The sequence below is a fragment of the Oryzias melastigma genome, unplaced genomic scaffold, assembly GCF_002922805.2.
Source record: "Oryzias melastigma strain HK-1 unplaced genomic scaffold, ASM292280v2 sc00322, whole genome shotgun sequence".
Lineage (NCBI taxonomy): Eukaryota > Metazoa > Chordata > Actinopteri > Beloniformes > Adrianichthyidae > Oryzias > Oryzias melastigma.
In genome coordinates, this window is record NW_023416926.1 from 116,697 (window position 1) to 122,379 (window position 5,683).

The 5,683-nt window shown below is 42.1% G+C and overlaps 1 protein-coding gene across 1 annotated transcript in view; it reads left to right on the top strand.

Annotated features, from left to right (window-relative positions):
* LOC112140663 (oocyte zinc finger protein XlCOF8.4-like) overlaps nucleotides 1–5,683 on the top strand; it is a gene marked incomplete at its 3' end in the record, with an annotated part of 16,249 nt that overhangs the window by 1,508 nt on the left and 9,058 nt on the right.

Here is a 5,683-nt window from a genome sequence, read left to right on the forward strand (position 1 = left end):
AATTTTACATTTTATGTCAGATAATTTGTTACTATTGAGGCAACTTGTGAACTTTCAGGCTGTTAATTTTATATGATCATTGTTTTTTACAGTGCTGGTACCCATATTCATTTTTCCTCCTTTTATTCAAATTTACTGAACTTTTCTTTGATAATCAACACGTTAGTCATGTGCTCCACGTGTGTACCGTTAGCATAAACACCTGTTGAATCAATAACACCGCTAGAAGTCTCTCTTTACGGTCAGATGCTGCGCTCCGCTGTGCTGCTCTGCCTCCCGCCCGCGTTTTCACCTGTCAATGGAGCAGGTGGAGGAGCGCACGAGGACCCGCCCACTTCATGCGGAAAAGCAGAGAAGAAAAAAGCTGAACCAGCACAACTATGTTTTTAGACAAAAAGTGCACGAAAGCACGCACGCACCCTTCCAGCCCACCCGCCGCAGCAACAGACCCCGTCATTCGCGGCAGCCCGCGCGGGCCGCCTTGGCGGGCGGTGGACCCGGAGCCCGCCATCCGTCTGTCGGCTGAGCACGTGCACCAGCAGGGAGCACAGATTCGTTTGTTTTTAGGCAGTTCCTCCGCTTCTCGTCGGACGGTTCAGGCCTCCACGTCGTGTGTTAATTTCTCATAATGCACACTTCGGAGGGTATTATCCCGCTTATACCATGGTCATTTACAAAATAAATAAACATTCAATTAATATTTTGTACTTTAGTCTTGTTATTTCTTCGGTTTAGCTAGTATCTTTTTCCACAAAAAGCGGACTATTTGAGGCGTGATCCGGCTTGTTGTCACGGTAACATAGCAACAAGCCTGAGCTAGTAGAGCCGACTCAGAACTCAGCTGCAGCCGCAAAGGAAAGTGATGCAAAAATGCAGATCGTCACTATAGGCGAAACAAAACATCAGTTCAGAGAGAAAAAAAATAAACACTTTATTGATAAATCAATTATTTTCAACCATCAAGCCTTTTAACTTTCTATGAAGCAGAAAATAGGCTACAGAAAGACAAAAATAATTATTTGAAATTAAGTTCTACATTCCCATTGATCGTAAAATCTGAAAGAGAAACTGGCATGTCCATCACATTGCTGCTTGAAGGACCGAGATTCAGCTTTTGTGGACCCTGATCACTGCTGGTTGCGACGTTGTGTGACGACAGAATGTTGCTCCATTCTCGTCTCTCCTGGAGTGACGGAGCCCAGTAAGCCTGCAGGCTGCTCTCACAGCGGTGCCCCGTCACAGACATGATCTGGCGTGATTCCAGACCGCCGTCTGAGAGTCGACTCACAGCCGTTCTTTGCAATCTGTAGTTCGTGTAAATCCGCGGTAGCCCCACCTTAAAGAAACAATAAAAAACACACAGGCTGTTAACGAGTGCAGAAGAGATGTTATACCAAATATACAGGGCTATGTTATTGTACAGACCTCTTCACTTATTTTCTTAAGCATTTCTCCGAGGTAGCTGACGCCCATCGGTTCCCTGGAGTACCAAACCTCAGATGCTGGGGTGATGGAGCGCTTCGGGTGCAGATAAAAAGATTTTGCGTCTGGAGGACATTTAGAGATGTACTTCTTGAAGCTTTTACTGGGCACAGAGGATCCCCAGGCCTTGCAAACATAAATCCTCTTAGGTTTTGCTTGTGTGGGTCGTTCGGAGTTTTGTGATTTTTAGTTTCCGGATTATGTGACAGGCTGACATATTCAGCACCTTCCTCGTCTCTGTGGATGGCAAAAGATGCCATGGTCAGCTCACGGTTCCCCTTCCTCCCACGCCGAGCCAAACACAGCTGGATGTCAAACCACACCTTTCTGACGAGGCCGAGGGGCGTGTCGGGAGACAGCGCAGATGAGTATCGGATTTTCTCTAGGTCCGACTCAGGAATCCGAGGATGATGGGAGCTGGTGTCTCTTCCACTCTTTCTGTAGTGCGATTAATGCCGGCTCTCAAGCTCCTCAAACTGGCAACGTTATATTCTCCTCTTTCTTTAGTGGACTGAACAGACGCGTAAAAAAGCCGCAAACTGTCATTGAGGATTGTGGCGGTATAGTTTTCAAAGTTGATGTCCATGTTTTTTTGAGCCAGGAAGTCTTTAAAGATATTTACTGCCCATTTTGTGGGTTTTTTTTGTGTGTTTACCTCATCCTTGTCATCCTTTAAGCGATTCAATTCTTCCGGTGTCACTTCCTTGTGTCTCATCTCCCCCTTTTTATGTTCTATTCTGTCTTTCTCTTCTGCTGCATCCCAATCTTCAAAATGATCAAATTCAACGAACAAGTTAAAGGAAACAATAAAATCCCTCATCCTTTTCTGCTGTCCAGCTGTTGTTACAAACAGTTGATTAACGGATCTCTACTTATGTTTTGAGTTTTCTGCTAGCGCAATGATATTCGGCCGGAACTTCTTCTTTAGGTGTGGTTTATCACCATGGTATATCACTTTTTAATCCACACCCAGCAGCCAATCAGAATCGAGTATTCACCCGGACCATGGTATAACAGATAATAGAAAAGCCATAAATTGCACCTTTTTTTTCACCATGAAGCGCTGAGTTGGCGATTCCTTCTGCTGTCGTGCGCAGCGGCCCGTACCGCTCGTTCCTATTACTAATATTGCTTTCTACACATTCTTACTCGATCATCATACGTCTGGCCGGGGGCGGGGCCTTCCGCTGTTTCTGTGAGTGAGATAAAGGCTGAGAGGAGGAAAAGTAGGGACTTTTTTTACCATTGTCTCGTCAAACACAAACAAAACATCACAGATCAGGAGAGCCAAGCAGGTTACCCGCCCTCCCCGCCCCCTGCAGCACCTGTCTCTCCCCCGGCGTGTGGAGCGAGCAGACGCCGCTGAAGGGAGGATGTCTGTCTGTCTGCAGACAGAACCGCCGTGCTGCAACAGGACAAAGACAGTCGTAACAGATTCGTATTTCACTTCTTTATTTCTGATCGGGTCACTGAAAACAGCCCGTGCCAAAAGCTGAGTTCCTGATTGGCTGATGCGATGCAGCACCTGTCAAACTCTGATCTGCTGTGAAATGAAGTCAGACTTTCAAGCGCTACGCGGCACGCGCTCTCGTGATCGCCTCAATAGCTGCTTTATATGAGACCGCCCACTTATTAAAAGTAAAGGGATTGGCTAAAACTTCACAATACTGAAGAAAATAGAAATGATTGACATGTCCAAAGACCAATAGGGCTTCAATGAACTGCTGCACTGTTTGCAGCAGCTGCTTTCGGTTTCGGTAGAGCTGCATAAATCATTAGTATTTCTGCGTGGAATCAAACTTCGGTGACCAGCCCTAGTTTTACCATGCCGGCGCCCTATGGTCAGGAGCGCCTTATGTATTTGTTAAATACAGAAAAAGTACCAGTAAGTCAAACTGCGCCCTATAACCCAGTGCGCCCTATGGTCAGGAGCGCCTTATGTATTTGTTAAATACAGAAAAAGTACCAGTAAGTGAAACTGCGCCCAGTGTGCCCTATGGTCGTTAAAAATTTGGTAACCAGGACATCCTCAGTAGCGGTAAGCAAAGAGTAAAGATTCCAGCACCAAATCCCTGTCCGGTATGCGAACAGGGACATGTGGTATACAGATAACTGCTTCCCCGGTAGGGCTGCCACAAACGATTATTATAATAGTCAACTGATCACTGATTATAGCACAAACTGGATGTAAAGCACACATCTTAACCATAATTAACTTTAACCTAACTAAAAAACTAGATATATAGCATTGCCTGGGATAATGTTAGTGTGAATGGTGTAAGGTGAATTTGGCAGCTGAAGATGCTGAAATTGGTAGCTAAAAATGCCAAAGTTTATAGCTGAAAATGCTGAAAGTGGATAGCTGAAAGCTCTGAAGCTGATACCCAGCTAAAATATTTGTTAAATGCCAAATTAGCTTGAAAAACTGAAAAAAAACCTAAGTTAGCCAAAACATCTGTCATGCAGCTAAAATATTAACAAGACTCCAATTTAGCCAAAAACTGACAAAAATCCTAAGTTAGCCAAAACAGCTAGCTTGCAGCTAAAATAACTAAAATAAAAGCTAAATTCCAAAATAGCCTAAAAATTGAAGAAGCCTGAACAAGGCAAAATAGCTAGCATGCAACTGAAATATTAGCAAAGCTCCAAATTTAAAAAAAAACCTCCTAAATTAGCAAAAACATCTAGTATGTAGATGGAATATTAGTTAAACTTCAAACAAATCAGCCTACAAAACAAAAATAGGGGTAATTTAGCCAAAATAGTGAGCATGTAGCTGACATTTTAGCTAAACTTCAAATTAGCCTAAAAAGAAAAATAATCCTAAATTAGGCAAAACAGCTAGCACGGAGCTGAAATATTTGGTAAATTCCGAAATAGCCTTAACCCTTCCACTCTCCTAGGCTTGTTTACATTGAAAGTGGGGTCGTCTGGACCCTAAAGGAGAGTGTGCTGACATTTTTTATTGGTGTCAAAGACAGACATAAAGTTTTGTCCACCTTGTCCACCCTTGTCATGGAAAAGCTAACACCTCAATGTAATGGTGGGGTCATCTGGACCCCATAAGAGAGCATGAGGGTTAAAAACAAAAATAAGTCTAAATTAGCAACATGCTAGCTGTTTTGCTTACTTAGGCTTTTTGGGGGCTAATTTGGCATTTAACTAATATTTTAGCTGGCCATCAGCTTCAGCGATTTCAGCTATCACTTTCAGAATCTTCAGTTGTCGTAACTAGTTATTTCAGCAGCAGATAATGCTAGTGTGAATATATCTAGTTTTTTGTTAGTTTAAAGCTAGTGATGGTTTAAGATGTCTGTTTTACATCCATTTTGGCCATGACCCGATTAGTCGACTATAAAAATGATCGTTTGTAGCAGCACTACTATAACTCCAGTGCGCTGAACTTTTTTGTTGAATGATTGTCGATCTTTACTGGTGTCCAAAGACAGACAAGAATTTTTGTCTACCTTTGTCATGGAAGAGCCAACACCTCAATGTAATGGTGGGGTCATCTGGACCCCATAAGAGAACATGAGGGTTAATACCCCTTCCGCTCTCCTTAGCTTGTTTACATTGAAAGTGGGGTTATCTGGACCCCACAAGACAGTGCGCTGAACTTTTTTTTAAATCATAGATTTTTGAGCTTCACTAATGTCCATGGCAGACACTAAATCCTGTCCACCTTTGTCCACATTTGAATAGAATAGAGTATAGAGTATAGAGAATAGAGTAGAATAATTTGTTATTTAGCTAATATTTTAGCAAGCTGTTGTCTTCAGTGTTTTCAGTTATAAGTAGGGCTGCCACAAACGATCATTTGATTAGTGGACTAATTGGGTCACGTGTCAACTAGATGTAAGACACATCTTAACCATCATTAGCTTTAAACTTTAAGTGTCTAAGCTCTATGCTAACTGAAAGTAAAAACAATAGTTCATTAAGCCTTTGATGAGTCATTCAGCTTTTTTTCATTCGTTTCTCTGCGTTAAAACAAGACTTAAATCAAATGATGTGATCTGAATCAACAACAAAAAACTAAATAAAAGCCTGCAATTATTTATTTTAAACTTTAAACACATATGATAAAACTAGGGCTGGGCGATATAGGAATTTTCATATTGCGATATCGTTTTTTTAATTTTGTGCGATACTGATATTAAAAACGATACAAAGCAAATAATAAAATAATCAAAGTAATCTT